The following is a 23,974-nucleotide window of genomic DNA, read 5'->3' as shown; positions in this document are numbered from 1 at the left end:
TCTACAACACGCAGGGAATGTGTGGGAAGTATTCTTTCTCCCCTATCCCCAGGGATATATATATATATATATATATATATATATATATATATATATATATATATATATATATATATCTTTTTTCTTTTAAACTGTTTGCCATTTCCCGCGTTAGCAAGGTAGCGTTAAGAACAGAGGACTGGGCCTTTTTTGGAATATCCTCACCTGGCCCCCTCCGTTCCTTCTTTTGGAGAAAAAAAAAAAACGAGAGGGGAGGATTTCCAGCCCCCTGCTCCCTCTCCTTTTAGTCGCCTTCTACGACACGCAGGGAATACGTGGGAAGTATTCTTAATCCCCTATCCCCAGGGATAATATATATATATATATATATGTATATATATATATATATATATATATATATATATATATATATATATATATATATATATATATATATATATATATATATATATATTTTTTTTTTTTTTTTTTTTTTATACTTTGTCGCTGTCTCCCGCGTTTGCGAGGTAGCGCAAGGAAACAGACGAAAGAAATGGCCCAACCCCCCCCCCCATACACATGTACATACACACGTCCACACACGCAAATATACATACCTACACAGCTTTCCATGGTTTACCCCAGACGCTTCACATGCCTTGCTTCAATCCACTGACAGCACGTCAACCCCTGTATACCACATGACTCCAATTCACTCTATTTCTTGCCCTCCTTTCACCCTCCTGCATGTTCAGGCCCCAATCACACAAAATCTTTTTCACTCCATCTTTCCACCTCCAATTTGGTCTCCCTCTTCTCCTCGTTCCCTCCACCTCCGACACATATATCCTCTTGGTCAATCTCTCCTCACTCATTCTCTCCATGTGCCCAAACCATTTCAAAACACCCTCTTCTGCTCTCTCGACCACGCTCTTCTTATTTCCACACATCTCTCTTACCCTTACGTTACTTACTCGATCAAACCACCTCACACCACACATTGTCCTCAAACATCTCATTTCCAGCACATCCATCCTCCTGCGCACATCTCTATCCATAGCCCACGCCTCGCAACCATACAGCATTGTTGGAACCACTATTCCCTCAAACATACCCATTTTTGCTTTCCGAGATAATGTCCTCGACTTCCACACATTTTTCAAGGCTCCCAAAATTTTCGCCCCCTCCCCCACCCTATGATCCACTTCCGCTTCCATGGTTCCATCCGCTGACAGATCCACTCCCAGATATCTAAAACACTTCACTTCCTCCAGTTTTTCTCCATTCAAACTCACCTCCCAATTGACTTGACCCTCACCCCTACTGTACCTAATAACCTTGCTCTTATTCACATTTACTCTCAACTTTCTTCTTCCACACACTTTACCAAACTCAGTCACCAGCTTCCGCAGTTTCTCACATGAATCAGCCACCAGCGCTGTATCATCAGCGAACAACAATTGACTCACTTCCCAAGCTCTCTCATCCCCAACAGACTTCATACTTGCCCCTCTTTCCAGGACTCTTGCATTTACCTCCTTTACAACCCCATCCATAAACAAATTAAACAACCATGGAGACATCACACACCCCTGCCGCAAACCTACATTCACTGAGAACCAATCACTTTCCTCTCTTCCTACACGTACACATGCCTTACATCCTCGATAAAAACTTTTCACTGCTTCTAACAACTTGCCTCCCACACCATATATTCTTAATACCTTCCACAGAGCATCTCTATCAACTCTATCATATGCCTTCTCCAGATCCATAAATGCTACATACAAATCCATTTGCTTTTCTAAGTATTTCTCACATACATTCTTCAAAGCAAACACCTGATCCACACATCCTCTACCACTTCTGAAACCACACTGCTCTTCCCCAATCTGATGCTCTATACATGCCTTCACCCTCTCAATCAATACCCTCCCATATAATTTACCAGGAATACTGAACAAACTTATGCCTCTGTAATTTGAGCACTCACTCTTATCCCCTTTGCCTTTGTACAATGGCACTATGCACGCATTCCGCCAATCCTCAGGCACCTCACCATGAGTCATACATACATTAAATAACCTTACCAACCAGTCAATAATACAGTCACCCCCTTTTTTAATAAATTCCACTGCAATACCATCCAAACATGCTTCCTTGCCGGCTTTCATCTTCCGCAAAGCTTTTACTACCTCTTCTCTGTTTACCAAATCATTTTCCCTAACCCTCTCACTTTGCACACCACCTCGACCAAAACAACCTATATCTGCCACTCTATCATCAAACACATTCAACAAACCTTCAAAATACTCACTCCATCTCCTTCTCACATCACCACTACTTGTTATCACCTCCCCATTTGCCCCCTTCACTGAAGTTCCCATTTGCTCCCATGTCTTACGCACTTTATTTACCTCCTTCCAGAACATCTTTTTATTCTCCCTAAAATTTAATGATACTGTCTCACCCCAACTCTCATTTGCCCTCTCTTTCACCTCTTGCACCTTTCTCTTGACCTCCTATCTCTTTCTTTTATACATCTCCCACTCAATTGCATTTTTTCCTTGCAAAAATCGTCCAAATGCCTCTCTCTTCTCTTTCACTAATAATCTTACTTCTTCATCCCACCACTCACTACCCTTTCCAATCAACCCACTTCCCACTCTTCTCATGCCACAAGCATCTTTTGTGCAATCCATCACTGATTCCCTAAATACATCCCATTCCTCCCCCACTCCCCTTACTTCCATTGTTCTCACCTTTTTCCATTCCGTACTCAGTCTCTCCTGGTACTTCCTCACACAAGTCTCCTTCCCAAGCTCACTTACTCTCACCAACCTCTTCACCCCTACATTCACTCTTCTTTTCTGAAAACCCATACAAATCTTCACCTTAGCCTCCACAAGATAATGATCAAACATCCCTCTAGTTGCACCTCTCAGCACATTAACATCCAAAAGTCTCTCTTTCGCGCGCCTGTCAATTAACACGTAATCCAATAACGCTCTCTGGCCATCTCTCCTACTTATATACGTTTACTTATGTATATCTCACTTTTTAAACCAGGTATTCCCAATCACCAGTCCTTTTTCAGCACATAAATCTACAAGCTCTTCACCATTTCCATTTACAACACTGAACACCCCATGTATACCAATTATTCCCTCAACTGCCACATTACTCACCTTTGCATTCAAATCACCCATCACTATGACCCGGTCTCGTGCATCAAAACCACTAACACGCTCATTCAACTGCTCCCAAAACACTTGCCTCTCATGATCTTTCTTCTCATGCCCAGGTGCATATGCACCAATAATCACCCATCCCTCTCCATCAACTTTCAGTTTTACCCATATCAATCGAGAATTCACTTTCTTACATTCTATCACATACTCCCACAACTCCTGTTTTAGGAGTAGTGCTACTCCTTCCCTTGCTCTTGTCCTCTCACTAACCCCTGACTTTACTCCCAAGACATTCCCAAACCACTCTTCCCCTTTACCCTTGAGCTTCGTTTCACTCAGAGCCAAAACATCCAGGTTCCTTTCCTCAAACATACTACCTATCTCTCCTTTTTTCACATCTTGGTTACATCCACACACATTTAGACACCCCAATCTGAGCCTTCGAGGAGGATGAGCACTCCCCGCGTGACTCCTTCTTCTGTTTCCCATTTTAGAAAGTTAAAAATACAAGGAGGGGAGGATTTCTGGCCCCCCGCTCTCGTCCCCTCTAGTCGCCTTCTACGACACGCAAGGAATGCGTGGGAAGTATTCTTTCACCCCTATCCCCAGGGATAATATATATATATATATATATATATATATATATATATATATAGGGGATTAAGAATACTTCCCACGTATTCCCTGCGTGTCGTAGAAGGCGACTAAAAGGGGAGGGAGCGGGGGGCTGGAAATCCTCCCCTCTCGTTTTTTTTTTTTTTTTTTTTTTTTTTTTTTTTTTTCAAAAGAAGGAACAGAGAATTGGGCCAGGTGAGGGTATTCCCTCAAAGGCCCAGTCCTCTGTTCTTAACGCTACCTCGCTAATGCGGGAAATGGCGAATAGTTTGAAAGAAAAGAAAGAATATATATATATATATATATATATATATATATATATATATATATATATATATATATATATATATATATATATATATATATATATATATATATATATATTATCCCTGGGGATAGGGGAGAAAGAATACTTCCCACGTATTCCCTGCGTATCGTAGAAGGCGACTAAAAGGGAAGGGAGCGGGGGGCTGGAAATCCTCCCCTCTCGTTTTTTTTTTCTTTTTTTTAATTTTCCAAAAGAAGGAACAGAGAAGAGGGCCAGGTGAGGATATTTCCTCAAAGGCCCAGTCCTCTGTTCTTAACGCTACCTCGCTGTCGTGGGAAATGGCGGATAGTATAAAAAAAAAATATATATATATATATATATATATATATATATATATATATATATATATATATATATATATATATATATATATTAATAAATACATATATATATATATATATATATATATATATTTTTTTTTTTTTTTTTTTTTATACTTTGTCGCTGTCTCCCGCGTTTGCGAGGTAGCGCAAGGAAACAGACGAAAGAAATGGCCCAACCCCCCCCCCATACACATGTACATATACACGTCCACACACGCAAATATACATACCTACACAGCTTTCCATGGTTTACCCCAGACGCTTCACATGCCTTGCTTCAATCCATATATATATATATTTATATATATATATATATTGTTGACTGGTTGGTAAGGTTATTTAATGTATGTATGACTCATGGTGAGGTGCCTGAGGATTGGCGGAATGCGTGCATAGTGCCATTGTACAAAGGCAAAGGGGATAAGAGTGAGTGCTCAAATTACAGAGGTATAAGTTTGTTGAGTATTCCTGGTAAATTATATGGGAGGGTATTGATTGAGAGGGTGAAGGCATGTACAGAGCATCAGATTGGGGAAGAGCAGTGTGGTTTCAGAAGTGGTAGAGGATGTGTGGATCAGGTGTTTGCTTTGAAGAATGTATGTGAGAAATACTTAGAAAAGCAAATGGATTTGTATGTAGCATTTATGGATCTGGAGAAGGCGTATGATAGAATTGATAGAGATGCTCTGTGGAAGGTATTAAGAATATATGGTGTGGGAGGAAAGTTGTTAGAAGCAGTGAAAAGTTTTTATCGAGGATGTAAGGCATGTGTACGTGTAGGAAGAGAGGAAAGTGATTGGTTCTCAGTGAATGTAGGTTTGCGGCAGGGGTGTGTGATGTCTCCATGGTTGTTTAATTTGTTTATGGATGGGGTTGTTAGGGAGGTAAATGCAAGAGTTTTGGAAAGAGGGGCAAGTATGAAGTCTGTTGGGGATGAGAGAGCTTGGGAAGTGAGTCAGTTGTTGTTCGCTGATGATACAGCGCTGGTGGCTGATTCATGTGAGAAACTGCAGAAGCTGGTGACTGAGTTTGGAGAAGTGTGTGGAAGAAGAAAGTTAAGAGTAAATGTGAATAAGAGCAAGGTTATTAGGTACAGTAGGGTTGAGGGTCAAGTCAATTGGGAGGTGAGTTTAAATGGAGAAAAACTGGAGGAAGTGAAGTGTTTTAGATATCTGGGAGTGGATCTGGCAGCGGATGGAACCATGGAAGCGGAAGTGGATCATAGGGTGGGGGAGCTGGCGAAAATCCTGGGGGCCTTGAAGAATGTGTGGAAGTCGAGAACATTATCTCGGAAAGCAAAAATGGGTATGTTTGAAGGAATAGTTGTTCCAACAATGTTGTATGGTTGCGAGGCGTGGGCTATGGATAGAGTTGTGCGCAGGAGGATGGATGTGCTGGAAATGAGATGTTTGAGGACAATGTGTGGTGTGAGGTGGTTTGATCGAGTGAGTAACGTAAGGGTAAGAGAGATGTGTGGAAATAAAAAGAGCGTGGTTGAGAGAGCAGAAGAGGGTATTTTGAAGTGGTTTGGGCACATGGAGAGGATGAGTGAGGAAAGATTGACCAAGAGGATATATGTGTCGGAGGTGGAGGGAACAAGGAGAAGAGGGAGACCAAATTGGAGGTGGAAAGATGGAGTGAAAAAGATTTTGTGTGATCGGGGCCTGAACATGCAGGAGGGTGAAAGGAGGGCAAGGAATAGAGTGAATTGGAGCGATGTGGTATACCGGGGTTGACGTGCTGTCAGTGGATTGAAGCAAGGTATGTGAAGCGTCTGGGGTAAACCATGGAAAGCTGTGTAAGTATGTATATTTGCGTGTGTGGACGTATGTATATACATGTGTATGGGGGGGGGGGGTTGGGCCATTTCTTTCGTCTGTTTCCTTGCGCTACCTCGCAAACGCGGGAGACAGCGACAAAGTATAATGAAAAAAAAAAATAATATATATATATATATATATATATATATATATATATATATATATATACACACATACACACACACACACACACACACACACACACACATACATATATATACATATGAAAAATGTAAGAAATAATTTAGAAAACTGAAACTTCTAGCTTGAAATGAAATGAAAAAATGAATGTCACATAATGGTTCAACCTCTGTTTATGGAAAAGGGAAATGTATAATTTATTTACACAAACGTCAATAGTAGTTTTCATAAATTTAACCACTGTATCATACTGCCTGGTCCACTTCTCTTATCATGAAACAGGAGATTGGCTTATAATGTTTCTCAGTTTTCTTCATTACACAAAGTACAACCATATCTTGGATACATGAGGGTAGGTAGTTGGTCATCCGCCATAATAAAGCCTTGACAGACCAAAAATTTATCTGGACCTCAACTTTTCCAGTACATTTATGAAAAACACCTTTTTGCTTTCCGTCTCTATCACTTTGAAAACAAAAAAAGAATAAGCTTCAATGTCTAAGCTACATTTTTTCCAATTTCACTATTTTCTTGTCAGAGCACCATGTATGAAATCTATCACTCCAGTAACACAACTATAAACATTTACTTCCCCTTTAAAAAAAAGAATACTTCCCACGTATTCCCTGCGTGTCGTAGAAGGCGACTAAAAGGGGAGGGAGCGGGGGGCTGCAAATCCTCCCCTCTCGTTTTTTTTGTTTTTTTTTTAATTTTCCAAAAGAAGGAACAGAGAAGGGGGCCAGGTGAGGATATTCCCTCAGAGGCCCAGTCCACTGTTCTTAATGCCACCTCGCTAACGCGGGAAATGGCAAATAGTTTGAAAGTTTGATATATTATTATTATTATTATTTTGCTTTGTCACTGTCTCCCGCGTTTGCGAGGTAGTGCAAGGAAACAGACGAAAGAAATGGCCCAACCCACCCCCATACACATGTATATACATACACGTCCCCACACGCAAATATACATACCCATACATCTCAATGTACACATATATATACACACACAGACATATACATACATACACATGCACACAATTCACACTGTCTGCCCTTATTCATTCCCATCGCCACCTCGCCACACATGGAATAACATCCCCCTCCCCCCTCATATGTGCGAGGGAGCGCTAGGAAAAGACAACAAAGGGCCCATTCGTTCCCACTCAGTCTCTAGCTGTCATGCAATAATGCCCGAAACCACAGCTCCTTTTCCACATCCAGGCCCCACAGAACTTACCATGGTTTACCCCAGATGCTTCACATGCCCTGATTCAATCCATTGACAGCACGTTGACCCCGGTATACCACATCGATCCAATTCACTCTATTCCTTGCCTGCCTTTCACCCTCCTGCATGTTCAGGCACCGATCACTCAAAATCTTTTTCACTCCATCTTTCCACCTCCAATTTGGTCTCCCACTTCTCCTCGTTCCCTCCACCTCCGACACAGATATCCTCTTGGTCAATCTTTCCTCACTCATTCTCTCTATGTGCCCAAACCATTTCAAGACACCCTCTTCTGCTCTCTCAACCATGCTCTTCTTATTTCCACATATCTCTCTTACCCTTACATTACTTACTCGATCAAACCACCTCACACCACGTATTGTCCTCAAACATCTCATTTCCAGCACATCCACCCTCCTGCGCACTACTCTATCCATAGCCCACACCTCGCAACCATACAACATTGTTGGAACCACTATTCCTTCAAACATAGCCATTTTTGCTTTCCGAGATAATGTACTCGACTTCCACACATTCTTCAAGGCTCCCAGGATTTTCGCCCCCTCCCCCACCCTATGATTCACTTCCGCTTCCATGGTTCCATCCGCTGCCAGATCCACTCCCAGATATCTAAAACACTTTACTTCCTCCAGTTTTTCTCCATTCAAACTTCCCTCCCAATTGACTTGACCCTCTTAGCCTTACATTACTTACTCGATCAAACCACCTCACACCACATATTGTCCTCAAACATCTCATTTCCAGCACATCCACCCTCCTGCGCACTACTCTATCCATAGCCCACACCTCGCAACCATACAACATTGTTGGAACCACTATTCCTTCAAACATAGCCCATTTTTGCTTTCGGAGATAATGTTCTCGACTTCCACACATTCTTCAAGGCTCCCAGGATTTTCGCCCCCTCCCCCACCCTATGATTCACTTCCGCTTCCATGGTTCCATCCGCTGCCAGATCCACTCCTAGATATCTAAAACACTTTACTTCCTCCAGTTTTTCTCCATTCAAACTTCCCTCCCAATTGACTTGACCCTCAACCCTACTGTACCTAATAACCTTGCTCTTATTCATATTTACTCTTAACTTTCTTCTTTCACACACTCTACCAAACTCAGTCACCAGCTTCTGCAGTTTCTCACATGAATCAGCCACCAGCGCTGTATCATCAGCGAACAACAACTGACTCACTTCCCAAGCTCTCTCATCCCCAACAGACTGCATACTTGCCCCTCTTTCCAAAACTCTTGCATTCACCTCCCTAACAACCCCATCCATAAACAAATTAAACAACCATGGAGACATCACACACCCCTGCCGCAAACCTACATTCACTGAGAACCAATCACTTTCCTCTCTTCCTACACGTACCCATGCCTTACATCATTGATAAAAACTTTTCACTGCTTTTAATAACTTGCCTCCCACACCATATATTCTTAATACCTTCCACAGAGCATCTCTATCAACTCTATCATATGCCTTCTCCAGATCCATAAATGATACATACAAATCCATTTGCTTTTCTAAGTATTTCTCACATACATTCTTCAAAGCAAACACCTGATCCACACATCCTCTAACACTTCTGAAACCACTCTGCCCCAATCTGATGCTCTGTACATGCCTTCAATCTCTCAATCAGTACCCTCCCATATGATTTACCAGGAATACTCAACAAACTTATACCTCTGTAATTTGAGCACTCACTCTTATCCCCTTTGCATTTGCACAATGGCACTATGCAAGCATTCCGCCAATCCTCAGGCACCTCACCATGAATCATACATACATTGAATAACCTTACCAACCAGTCAACAATACAGTCACCCCCTTTTTTAATAAATTCCACTGCAATGCCATCCAAACCCGCTGCCTTGCCAGCTTTCATCTTCCGCAATGCTTTTACTACCTCTTCTCTGTTTACCAAATAATTTTCCCCAACCCTCGTGCTTTGCACACCACCTCGACCAAAACACTCTATATCTGCCACTCTATCATCAAACACATTCAACAAACCTTCAAAATACACACTCCATATCCTTCGCACATCAACACTACTTGTTATCACCTCCCCATTAGCCCCCTTCACTGAAGTTCCCGTTTGTTCCCTTGTCTTACGCACTTTATTTACCTCCTTCCAAAACATCTTTTTATTCTCCCTAAAATTTAATGATACTCTCTCACCCCAACTCTCATTTGCCCTCTTTTTCACCTTTTGCACTTTTCTCTTGACCTCCTGCCTCTTTCTTTTATACATCTCCCACTCATTTGCATTATTCCCATGCAAAAATCGTCCAAATGCCTCTCTCTTCTCTTTCACTAATAATCTTACTTCTTCATCCCACCACTCACTACCCTTTTTAATGTCCCCACCTCCCACGCTTCTCATGCCACAAGCATCTTTTGCGCAAGCCATCACTGCTTCCCTAAATACCTCCCATTCCTCCCCCACTCCCTCTACCTTCTTTGTTCTCACCTTTTTTCATTCTGAACTCAGTCTCTCCTGGTACTTCCTCACCCAAGTCTCCTTCCCAAGCTCACTTACTCTCACCATTCTCTTCACCCCAACATTTTCTCCTCTTTTCTGAAGACCTCTACAAATATTCACTTTCGCCTCCACAAGATAATGATTAGACATCCCTCCAGTTACACTTCTCAGCACATTGGCATCCAAAAGTCGCTCTTTCGCGCCTGTCAATTAACACATAATCCAATAACGCTCTCTGGCCATTTCTCCTACTTACATACGTATACTTATCCCTAGGGATATGGGAGAAACAATACTTCCCATGCATTCCTCATGTCGTAGAAGGCGACTAAAGGGGACGGGAGCGGGGAGCTAAAAACCCTCCCCTCCTTGTATTTTAACTTTCTGAAAGGGGAAACAGAAGAAGGAGTCACGCGGGGAGTGCTCATCCTCCTTGAAGGCTTAGATTGGGGTGTCTAAATGTGTGTGGATATAACCAAGGTGAGAAAAAAGGAGAGATAGGTAGTATGTTTGAGGAAAGGAACCTGGATGTTTTGGCTCCGAGTAAAACGAAGCTAAAGGGTAAAGGGGAAGAGTGGTTTGGGAATGTCTTGGGAGTAAAGTCAGGGGTTAGTGAGAGGACAAGAGCAAGGGAAGGAGTAGCACTACTCCTGAAACAGGAGTGGTGGGAGTATGTGACAGAGTGTAAGAAAGTAAATTCTAGATTGATATGGGTAAAACTGAAAGTTGATGGAGAGAGATGGGTGATTATTGGTGCATATGCACCTGGGCATGAGAAGAAAGATCATGAGAGGCAAGTGTTCTGGGAGCAGCTGAATGAGTGTGTTAGTGGTTTTGATGCTCGAGACCGGTTTATAGTGATGGGTTATTTGAATGCAAAGGTGAGTAATGTGGCAGTTGAGAGAATAATTGGTATACATGGGGTGTTCAGTGTTGTAAATGGAAATGGTGAAGAGCTTGTAGATTTATGTGCTGAAAAAGGACTGGTGATTGGGAATACCTGGTTTAAAAAGAGAAATATATATATATATATATATATATATATATATATATATATATATATATATATATATATATATATATATATATATATTTATATATATATATATATATATATATATATATATATATATATATATATATATATATATTTATATATATATATATATATGGGTTTGTTAGGGAGGTGAATGCAAGAGCTTTCGAAAGAGGGGCAAGTATGCAGTCTGTTGTGGATGAGAGGGCTTGGGAAGTGAGTCAGTGAGTCTGTTGTTGTTCGCTGATGATACAGCACTGGTGGCTGATTCATGTGAAAAACTGCAGAAGCTGGTGACTGAGTTTGGTAAAGTGTGTGAAAGAAGAAAGCTGAGAGAAAATGCGAATAAGAGCAATGTTATTTGGTACAGTAGGGTTGAGGGACAAGTCAATTGGGAGGTAAGTTTGAGTGGAGAAAAGCTGGAGGAAGTGAAATGATTTAGGTATCTGGGAGTGGATTTGGCAGCGGATGGAACCATGGAAGCAGATATGAATCATAGGGTGGGGGAGGGGGCGAAAGTTCTGGGAGCGTTGAAGAATGTGTGGAAGTCGAGAACATTATCTAAGAAAGCAAAAATGGGTATGTTTGAAGGAATAGTGGTTCCAACAATGTTATATGGTTGCGAGGCGTTGGCTATAGATAGCGTTGTGCGGAGGAGGGTGGATGTCTTGGAAATGAGATGTTTGAGGACAACATGCGGTGTGAGGTGCTTTGATCGAGTAAGTAGTAATAGGGTAAGATAGATGTGTGGTAATAAAAAAGAGTGTGATTGAGAGAGCAGAAGAGGGTGTTTTGAAATGGTTTGGTCACATGGAGAGAATCAGTGAGGAAAGATTGACCAAGAGGATATGTGTCAGAGGTGGAGGAAACGAGAAGTGGGAGACCAAATTGCAGGTAGAAAGATGGAGTGAAAAAGATTTTGAGTGATCGGGGCCTGAACATGCAGGAGGGTGAAAGGCGTGCAAGGAATAGAGTGAACTGGAGCGATGTGGTATACCGGGGTCGACGTGCTGTCAATGGATTGAACCAGGGCGTGTGAAGCGTCTGGGGTAAACCATGGAAAGTTCTGTGGGGCCTGGATGTGGAAAGGTAGCTGTGGTTTCAGTGTATTATACATGAAAGCTAGAGACTGAATGCGAACGAATGTGGCCTTTGTTGTCTTTTCCTAGCGCTACCTCGCGCACATGCGGGGGGAGGGGGTTGTTATTTCATGTGTGGCGGATTGGCGATGGGAATGAATACGGGCAGACAGTATGATTTATGTACATGTGTATATATGTCTATGTCTGTGTGTGTTTATATATGTATATGTTGAGATGTATAGGTATGTATATTTGCATGTGTGGACGTGTATGTATATACATGTGTATGTGGGTGGGTTGTTCCATTCTTTCGTCTGTTTAATTGTGCTACCTTGCTAACGCGGGAGACAGCGACAAAGATAATGAATATGTACATATGTAAATATGGACTCATAGAAATATATTACATTTTATTTATTTTGCTTTGTCGCTGTCTCCCGCATTTGCGAGGTAACGCAAGGAAACAGAAGAAAGAAATGGTCCAACCCAACCCCATACACATGAATATACACACGTCCACACACGCAAACATACGCACCCATACATATCAATGTACACATATATATTCACACACAGACACATACATATATACCCATGCATACAATTCACACTGCCTGCTATTATTCATTCCCATCGCCACCTCGCCACACATGGAATACCATCCCCCTCCCCCCTCATGTGTGCGAGGTAGCGCTAGGAAAAGATAACAAAGGCCCCATTCGTTCACACTCAGTCTCCAGCTGTCATGCAATGATGCCCGAAACCACAGCTCCCTTTCCACATCCAGGCCCCACAGAACTTTCCATGGTTTATCCCAGACGCTTCACATGCCCTTATTCAATCCACTGACAGCACGTCAACCCCGGTATACCACATCGATCCAATTCACTCTAGTCCTTGCCCGCCTTTCACCCTCCTGCATGTTCAGACCCCGATCACTCAAAATCTTTTTCACCCCATCTTTCCACCTCCACTTAGGTCTCCCACTTCTCTTCGTTCCCTCCACCTCCGACACATATATCCTCTTGGTCAATCTTTCCTCACTCATTCTCTCCATGTACCCAAACCATTTCAAAACACCCTCTTCTGCTCTCTCAACCACACTCTTTTTATTTCCACACATCTCTCTTACCCTTACATTACTTACTCGATCAAACCACCTCACACCACACATTGTCCTCAAACATCTCATTTCCAGCACATCCATCCTCCTGCGCACAACTCTATCCATAGCCCACGCCTCGCAACCATACAACATTGTTGGAACCACTATTCCTTCAAACATACCCATTTTTGCTTTCCGAGATAATGTTCTCGACTTCCACACATTCTTCAATGCTCCCAGGATTTTCGCCCCCTCCCCCACCCTGATTCACTTCCGCTTCCATGGTTCCATCCGCTGCCAGATCCACTCCCAGATATCTAAAACACTTTACTTCCTCCAGTTTTTCTCCATTCAAACTTACCTCCCAATTGACTTGACCCTCAACCCTACTGTACCTAATAACCTTGCTCTTATTCACATCTACTCTTAACTTTCTTCTTTCACACACTTTACCAAACTCAGTCACCAGCTTCTGCAGTTTCTCACATGAATCAGCCACCAGCGCTGTATCATCAGCGAACAACAACTGACTCACTTCCCAAGCTCTTTCATCCACAACAGACTTCATACTTGCCCCTCTTTCCAAAACTCTTGCATTCACCTCCCTAACAACCCCATCCATAAACAAATTAAACAACCATGGAGACATCACACACCCCTGCCGCAAACCTACATTCACTGAGAACCAATCACTTTCCTCTCTTCCTACACGTACACATGCCTTACATCCTCGATAAAAACTTTTCACTGCTTCTAACAACTTGCCTCCCGCACCATATATTCTTAATACCTTCCACAGAGCATCTCTATCAACTCTATCATATGCCTTCTCCAGATCCATAAATGATACATACACATCCATTTGCTTTTCTAAGTATTTCTCATATACATTCTTCAAAGCAAACACCTGATCCACACATCCTCTACCACTTTTGAAACCACACTGCTCTTCCCCAATCTGATGCTCTGTACATGCCTTCACCCTCCCAATCAATACCCTCCCATATAATTTACCAGGAATACTCAACAAACTTATACCTCTGTAATTTGAGCACTCACTCTTATCCCCTTTGCCTTTGTACAATGGCATTATGCACGCATTCCGCCAATCCTCAGGCACCTCACCATGAGTCATACATACATTAAATAACCTTACCAACCAGTCAACAATACAGTCACCCCCTTTTTTTAATAAATTCCACTGCAATACCATCCAAACCTGCTGCCTTGCCGGCTTTCATCTTCCGCAAAGCTTTTACTACCTCTTCTCTGTTTACCAAATCATTTTCCCTAACCCTCTCACTTTGCACACCACCTCGACCAAGACACCCTATATCTGCCACTCTATCATCAAACACATTCAACAAACCTTCAAAATACTCACTCCATCTCCTTCTCACATCACCACTACTTGTTATCACCTCCCCATTAGCGCCCTTCACTGAAGTTCCCATTTGCTCCCTTGTCTTATGCACTTTATTTACCTCCTTCCAGAACATCTTTTTATTCTCCCTAAAATTTAATGATACTCTCTCACCCCAACTCTCATTTGCCCTCTTTTTCACCTCTTGCACCTTTCTCTTGACCTCCTGTCTCTTTCCTTTATACATCTCTCACTCGATTACATTTTTTCCCTGCAAAAATCGTCCAAATGCCTCTCTCTTTTCTTTCACTAATAATCTTACATCTTCATCCCACCACTCACTACCCTTTCTAATCAACCCACCTCCCACTCTTCTCATGCCACAAGCATCTTTTGCGCAATCCATCACTGATTCCCTAAATACATCCCATTCCTCCCCCACTCCCCTTACTTCCATATATATATATATATATATATATGTGTGTGAGTAATGTGGCAGTTGAGGGAATAATTGGTATACATGGAGCGTTCAGTGTTGTAAATGGAAATGGTGAAGAGCTTGTAGATTTATGTGCTGAAAAAGGACTGGTGATTGGGAATACCTGGTTTAAAAAGCGAGATATACATAAGTATACGTATGCAAGTAGGAGAGATGGCCAGAGAGTGTTATTGTATTACGTGTTAATTGATAGACGCACGTAAGAGAGACTTGTGGATGTTAATGTGCTGAGAGGTGCAACTGGAGGGATGTCTGATCATTATCTTGTGGAAGCAAAGGTGAAGATTTGTGGGGGTTTTCAGAAAAGAAGAGAGAATGTTGGGGTGAAGAGAGTGGTGAGAGTAAGTGAGCCTGGGAAAGAGACTTGTGTGAGGAAGTACCAGGAGAGACTGAGTACAGAATGGAAAAAGGTGAGAACAAAGGAGGTAAGGGGAGTGGGGGAGGAATGGGATATATTTAGGGAAGCAGTGATGGCTTGCGCAAAAGATGCTTGTGGCATGAGAAGCGTGGTAGGTGGGTTGATTAGAAAAGGTAGTGAGTGGTGGGATGAAGAAGTAAGATTATTAGTGAAAGAGAAGAGAGAGGCATTTGAACGATTTTTGCAGGGAAAAAATGCAAATGAGTGGGAGAGGTATAAAAGAAAGAGGTCAAGAGAAAGGTGCAAGAGGTGAAAAAGAGGGCAAATGAGAGTTGGGGTGAGAGTGTATCATTAAATTTCAGGGAGAATAAAAAGATGTTTTGGAAGGAGGTAAATAAAGTGCGTAAGACAAGGGAGCAAATGGGAACTTCAGTGAAGGGGGCTAATGGGGAGGTGATAACAAGTAGTGGTGATGTGAAAAGGAGATGGAGTAAGTATTCTGAAGGTTTGTTGAATGTGTTTGATGATAGAGTGGCAGATATAGGGTGTCTTGGTCGAGGTGGTGTGGAAAGTGAGAGGGGTTAGGGAAAATGATTTGGTAAATAGAGAAGAGGTAGTAAAAGCTTTACGGAAGATGAAAGCCGGCAAAGCAGCAGGTTTGGATGGCATTGCAGTGGAATTTATTAAAAAAGGGGGTGACTGTATTGTTGACTGGTTGGTAAGGTTATTTAATGTATGTATGATTCATGGTGAGGTGCCTGAGGATTGGCGGAATGCTTGCATAGTGCCATTGTACAAAGGCAAAGGGAATAAGAGTGAGTGCTCAAATTACAGAGGTATAAGTTTGTTGAGTATTCCTGGTAAATTATATGGGAGGGTATTGATTGAGAGGGTGAAGGCATGTACAGAGCATCAGACTGGGGAAGAGCAGTGTGGTTTCAAAAGTGGTAGAGGATGTGTGGATCAGGTGTTTGCTTTGAAGAATGTATATGAGAAATACTTAGAAAAGCAAATGGATGTGTATGTATCATTTATGGATCTGGAGAAGGCATATGATAGAGTTGATAGAGATGCTCTGTGGAAGGTATTAAGAATATATGGTGTGGGAGGCAAGTTGTTAGAAGCAGTGAAAAGTTTTTATCGAGGATGTAAGGCATGTGTACGTGTAGGAAGAGAGGAAAGTGATTGGTTCTCAGTGAATGTAGGTTTGTGGCAGGGGTATGTGATGTCTCAATGGTTGTTTAATTTGTTTATGGATGGGGTTGTTAGGGAGGTGAATGCAAGAGCTTTGGAAAGAGGGGCAAGTATAAAGTCTGTTGTGGATGAGAGAGCTTGGGAAGTGAGTCAGTTGTTGTTCGCTGATGATACAGCGCTGCTGGCTGATTCATGTAAGAAACTGCAGAAGCTGGTGACTGAGTTTGGTAAAGTGTGTGAAAGAAGAAAGTTAAGAGTAAATGTGAATAAGAGCAAGGTTATTAGGTACAGTAGGGTTGAGGGTCAAGTCAATTGGGAGGTAAGTTTGAATGGAGAAAAGCTGGAGGAAGTGAAGTGTTTTAGATGTCTGGGAGTGGATCTGGCAGCGGATGGAACCATGGAAGCGGAAGTGAATCATAGGGTGGGGGAGGGGGCGAAAATTCTGGGAGCCTTCAAGAATGTGTGGAAATCGAGAACATTATCTCGGAAAGCAAAAATGGGTATTTTTGAAGGAATAGTGGTTCCAACAATGTTGTATGGTTGCGAGGCGTGGGCTATGGATAGAGTTGTGCGCAGGAGGGTGGATGTGCTGGAAATGAGATGTTTGAGGACAATATGTGGTGTGAGGTGGTTTGATCGAGTAAGTAATGTAAGGGTGAGAGAGATGTGTGGAAATAAAACGAGTGTGGTTGATAGAGCAGAAGAGGGTGTTTTGAAATGGTTTGGTCACATGGAGAGAATGAGTGGGGAAAGATTGACCAAGAGGATATATGTGTCGGAAGTGAAGGGAACGAGGAGGAGTAGGAGACCAAATTGGAGGTGGAAAGATGGAGTGAAAAAAGATTTTGAGTGATCGGGGCCTGAACATGCAGGAGGGTGAAAGGCGTGCAAGGACTAGAGTGAACTGGAACGTTGTGGTATACTGGGGTCGACGTGCTGTCAATGGATTGAACCAGGGCATGTGAAGCGTCTGGGGTAAACCATGCAAAGTGTGTGGGGCCTGGATGTGGAAAGGGAGCTGTGGTTTCGGTGCATTATTACACGACAGCTAGAGACTGAGTGTGAACGAATGGGGCCTTTGGTGTTTTTCCTAGCGGTACCACGCACACATGAGGGGGGAGGGGGTTGTTATTCCATGTGTGGCGAGGTGGCGATGGGAACAAATAAAGACAGACAGTATGAATTATGTACATGTATATATATGTATATGTCTGTGTGTGTGTATATATATATGTGTACATTGAGATGTATAGGTATGTATATTTTGCGTGTGTGGACATGTATGTATAGACATGTGTATGTGGGCGGGTTGGGCCATTCTTTCGTCTGTTTCCTTGCGCTACCTCGCTAACGCGGGTGACAGCGACAAAGCAAAATATAAATAAAATAAATATATATATATGGGAAATATATATATATATATATATATATATATATATATATATATATATATATATATATATATATATATATATATATATATATATACATATATATATATATATCCCCTATCCCCCTTAATCCCCTATCCCCTATCCATGGGGATAGGGGATTAAGAATACTTCCCACGCATTCCTCACGTGTCGTAGAAGGCGACTAAAGGGGACGGGAGCGGGGGGCCAGAAACCCTCCCCTCCTTGTATTTTAACTTTCTATAAGGGGAAACAGAAGGAGTCACGCGAGGAGTGCTCATCCTCCTCGAAGGCTCAGATTGGGGTGTCTAAATGTGTGTGGATGTAACCAAGATGAGAAAAAAGGAGAGATAGGTAGTATGTTTCAGGAAAGGAACCTGGATGTTTTGGCTCTGAGTGAAACGAAGCTAAAGGGTAAAGGGGAAGAGTGGTTTGGGAATGTCTTGGGAGTAAAGTCAGGGGTTAGTGAGAGAACAAGAGCAAGGGAAGGAGTAGCACTACTCCTGAATCAGGAGTTGTGGGAGTATGTGATAGAGTGTAAGAAAGTAAATTCTAGATTGATATGGGTAAAACTGAAAGTTGATGGAGAGAGATGGGTGATTATTGGTGCATATGCACCTGGGCATGAGAAGAAAGATCATGAGAGGCAAGTGTTTTGGGAGCAGCTGAATGAGTGTGTTAGTGATGGGTGATTTGAATGCAAAGGTGAGTAATGTGGCAGTTGAGGGAATAATTGGTATACATGGAGTGTTCAGTGCTGTAAGTGGAAATGGTGAAGAGCTTGTAGACTTATGTGCTGAAAAAGGACTGGTGATTGGGAATACCTGGTTTAAAAAGCGAGATATACATAAGTATACGTATGTAAGTAGGAGAGATGGCCAGAGAGCGTTATTAAATTACGTGTTAATTGATAGACGCACGAAAGAGAGACTTTTGGATGTTAATGTGCTGAGAGGTGCAACTGGAGGGATGTCTGATCATTATCTTGTGGAAGCAAAGGTGAAGGTTTGTGGGGGTTTTCAGAAAAGAAGAGAGAATGTTTAGGTGAAGAGAGTGGTGAGAGTAAGTGAGCTTGGGAAGGAGACTTGTGTGAGGAAGTACCAGGAGAGACTGAGTACAGAATGGAAAAAGGTGAGAACAAAGGAGGTAAGGGGAGTGGGGGAGGAATGGGATGTATTTAGGGAAGCAGTGATGGCTTGCGCAAACGATGCTTGTGGCATGAGAAGCGTGGGAGGTGGGTTGATTAGAAAAGGTAGTGAGTGGTGGGATGAAGAAGTAAGATTATTAGTGAAAGAGAAGAGAGAGGCATTTGAACGATTTTTGCAGGGAAAAAATGCAAATGAGTGGGAGAGGTATAAAAGAAAGAGGCAGGAGGTCAAGAGAAAGGTGCAAGAGGTGAAAAAGAGGACAAATGAGAGTTGGGGTGAGAGAGTATCATTAAATTTCAGGGAGAATAAAAAGATGTTTTGGAAGGAGGTAAATAAAGTGCGTAAGACAAGGGAGCAAATGGGAACTTCAGTGAAGGGGGCTAATGGGTAGGTGATAACAAGTAGTGGTGATGTGAGAAGGCGATGGAGTGAGTATTTTGAAGGTTTGTTAAATGTGTTTGATGATAGAGTGGCAGATGTGGGGTGTCTTGGTCGAGGTGGTGTGCAAAGTGAGAGGGTTAGGGAAAATGATTTGGTAAATAGAGAAGAGGTAGTAAAAGCTTTACGGAAGATGAAAGCCGGCAAAGCAGCAGGTTTGGATGGCATTGCAGTGGAATTTATTAAAAAAGGGGGTGACTGTATTGTTGACTGGTTGGTAAGGTTATTTAATGTATGTATGATTCATGGTGAGGTGCCTGAGGATTGGCGGAATGCTTGCATAGTGCCATTGTACAAAGGCAAAGGGGATAAGAGTGAGTGCTCAAATTACAGAGGTATAAGTTTGTTGAGTATTCCTGGTAAATTATATGGTAGGGTATTGATTGAGAGGGTGAAGGCATGTACAGAGCATCAGATTGGGGAAGAGCAGTGAGGTTTCAGAAGTGGTAGAGGATGTGTGGATCAGGTGTTTGCTTTGAAGAATGTATGCGAGAAATACTTAGAAAAACAAATGGATTTGTATGTAGCATTTATGGATCTGGAGAGGGCATATGATAGAGCTGATAGAGATGCTCTGTGGAAGGTATTAAGAATATATGGTGTGGGAGGCAAGTTGTTAGAAGCAGTGAAAAGTTTTTATCGAGGATGTAAGGCATGTGTACGTGTAGGAAGAGAGGAAAGTGATTGGTTCTCAGTGAATGTAGGTTTGCGGTAGGGGTGTGTGATGTCTCCATGGTTGTTTAATTTGTTTATGGATGGGGTTGTTAGGAAGGTGAATGCAAGAGTTTTGGAAAGAGGGGCAAGTATAAAGTCTGTTGTGGATGAGAGAGCTTGGGAAGTGAGTCAGTTGTTGTTCGTTGATGATACAGCGCTGGTGGCTGATTCATGTAAGAAACTGCAGAAGCTGGTGACTGAGTTTGGTAGTGTGTGAAAGAAGAAAGTTAAGAGTAAATGTGAATAAGAGCAAGGTTATTAGGTACAGTAGGGTTGAGGGTCAAGTCAATTGGGAGGTAAGTTTGAATGGAGAAAAGCTGGAGGAAGTGAAGTGTTTTAGATATCTGGGAGTGGATCTAGCAGCGGATGGACCATGGAAGCGGAAGTGAATCATAGGGTGGGGGATGGGGCGAAAATTCTGGGAGCCTTGAGGAATGTTTGGAAGTCGAGAACATTATCTCGGAAAGCAAAAATGGGTATGTTTGAAGAAATAGTGGTTCCAACAATGTTGTATGGTTGCGAGGCGTGGGCTATGGATAGAGTTGTGCGCAGGAGGATGGATGTGCTGGAAATGAGATGTTTGAGGACAATATGTGGTGTGAGGTGGTTTGATCGAGTAAGTAATGTAAGGGTGAGAGAGATGTGTGGAAATAAAACGAGTGTGGTTGATAGAGCAGAAGAGGGTGTTTTGAAATGGTTTGGTCACATGGAGAGAATGAGTGGGGAAAGATTGACCAAGAGGATATATGTGTCAGAGATGGAGGGAACGAGGAGGAGTGGGAGACCAAATTGGAGGTGGAAAGATGGGGTGAAAAAGATCTTGAGTGATTGGGGCCTGAACATGCAGGAGGGTGAAAGGCGTGCAAGGAATAGAGTGAATCGGAACGATGTGGTATACCGGGGTCGACGTGCTGTCAATGGATTGAACCAGGGCATGTGAAGCGTCTGGGGTAAACCATGCAAAGTGTGTGGGGCCTGGATGTGGAAAGGGAGCTGTGGTTTCGGTGCATTATTACATGACAGCTAGAGACTGAGTGTGAACGAATGGGGCCTTTGGTGTTTTTCCTAGCGGTACCACGCACACATGAGGGGGGGAGGGGGTTGTTATTCCATGTGTGGCGAGGTGGCGATGGGAACAAATAAAAACAGATAGTATGAATTATGTACATGTGTATATATGTATATGTCTGTCTGTGTAATATATATGTGTACATTGAGATGTGTAGGTATGTATATTGTGTGTGTGTGGACATGTACGTATATACATGTGTATGTGGGCGGGTTGGGCCATTCTTTCGTCTGTTTCCTTGCGCTACCTCGCTAACGCGGGAGACAGCGATAAAGCAAAATCAATATTATATATATATATATATATATATATATATATATATATATATATATATATATATATATATACATCTGTCGGCCCTTGAAAGCATTTTAGAATATTTCAGATTTTTTTTAAGGTACAACCTTATCTTTATGTTATATTTTTCATGCAGAATAAGATATTATTCAAAATCTCTAGTTATCGATAAGTCCTGCGTTTAAGCTTTGGAATGATTCTGTTTTATATGCGTCATGGTTATTCGCTTTATGGCTGTCTATTCAGTCTTTGTCAGCCCAAGGAAACATTGTAGAATATTTTGTAGAATGTTTTCAGGTATAGAAGCCTTTATTCGTATCATGTTTCAATTTTTAAACAACGGTAGTTTGGACCATCAAATATCCTAAACTGTCACATTTTTTTTAGGAGACAATTTGCTTTTAGATGTCAGAATGTCTTTATTTATCCTGAATGAGATTTTGAGAACGAATTGTTTTGGTGCCATTAATTCCTGTGATTAAACATACATTCACAAAGTATGTACAATATATACTGACCTGTAAAATACAAAGATAACTGTAGTGCACAAAATATCAAAACTAAACACGTTTAAACCATGGGAACAACAAAAGAACAAATCACTATTTGAGCAACTCCCATATATTATGAATTAACCTAGAAGTTACGTAATGGGGAAGAATATCAATGAATCAGTGTTGTAGGCTGTTAACGCTGTAAGTCTGTCTGACATTTGCTGCTAATGGACATGCCTTAACCACACGCCTGTCAGTTTGTACGAGGCCTTACACACAAAAATTGCTCGTGTGGAGCGCCGTCTCCAATGCGCGACATTATATCGCTCCAGTTCACTATTTCGCACTCGCCTTTCACCCTATTACATGTTCAGGCCCCAATCACCGAAGATCTTTTTCGTTCCATTTATCCATCTCCAGTTTAGTCTCCCCTTTCAACTTTTCTGTCCACTTCTGACTCGTATACCTTCTTTGTCAACCTCTCTCACTTATTCTCTCTGTATGTCCAAACCGTCTCACTCATCCTCTTCATCTCTCTCAACTACACTCTTTTTCCCACCGCACATCTCTTACCCTTTCATTACTCACACAATCAATCCACCTCACATCACATATTATCCTCACATTTCATTTCCAACACATCCACCCTCCTCCTCCCATCATTGGGACTACCATACCTTCAAACAAACCTATTGTCGCCCTCCCAGATAACAACCTCTCTTTACAAACATTTCCTTGTGCTCCAAGAACCTTTGCCCCTTCACCCAGCATATAACTCACCTCCGCTTCTATGGCTCTATTCGCTGTCATGTCTGCTCCCAGTTATCTAAATCACATGACTCCCTAGAAATTTTCTCCTTTCAAACTCACACCTCATCTGACCTGTCCCCTTGCCTTGCTAAACTTAACACTTAATAACTTTTTTAATCTACCACAGAAAATAGATTTGCCTTAAACATTCAGTATAGGTCTTATATTAAACAAATGAGGTTGAAATTGATGGGAGGGTTATGAATTAGTTTTTCTTTAGTCATCTTTGTCTGTGGCAGCTTGGTGGGCTTGAAGGTGAGGTTGATGTCTAATATTGTTAGTAAGGTTCAGTGTGAGACTTAGCATGAGTCTGAAGGTCTAGATAGGATAACAACTGGCCTAAATTGTTTTTGTCTAATTTTGTCCTCTAGGGCGTCGCTGGCGTAATTAACGCCAGTGTCTTTCGTCGCTAGTCGGCACGTGCGTAATTCACGCTCTTTCAGGTGTGGCACTCTCAGTTTGTGTAAGATTTTATAAACTGCTTCATCCCCAAAGATTTCAATGCTTGAATCATGCATTTCAAATATAACAGAATGATGAATATTCTGTGCTTTACAAGTGTCATAATTCAATAAATGACAGCAAGTTAAGTTTAAGCCTACCTACAACTCACGAGTCACGAGGCACTGAGATACCTAAGCACTGGGCTTAGCACAATATGTTTCATGAGACTCATTGTATCCATATTACTATTATTGATATTATTATTATTCACCTCTAAGTCTGTGTAATTAGCTCTTCTTTATGTTTTAAGCGATTGTATAACTACTTTTGACGGTGAATCTAACGACATATACAAATGATATTTGGCAACTCAACAT

Source organism: Panulirus ornatus, chromosome 19 (genome assembly GCF_036320965.1).
Source record: "Panulirus ornatus isolate Po-2019 chromosome 19, ASM3632096v1, whole genome shotgun sequence".
In the NCBI taxonomy this organism is placed as follows: Eukaryota; Metazoa; Arthropoda; class Malacostraca; order Decapoda; family Palinuridae; genus Panulirus; species Panulirus ornatus.
The sequence above is the reverse complement of the archived record's forward strand: the minus strand, read 5'-3'. Positions refer to the sequence as shown.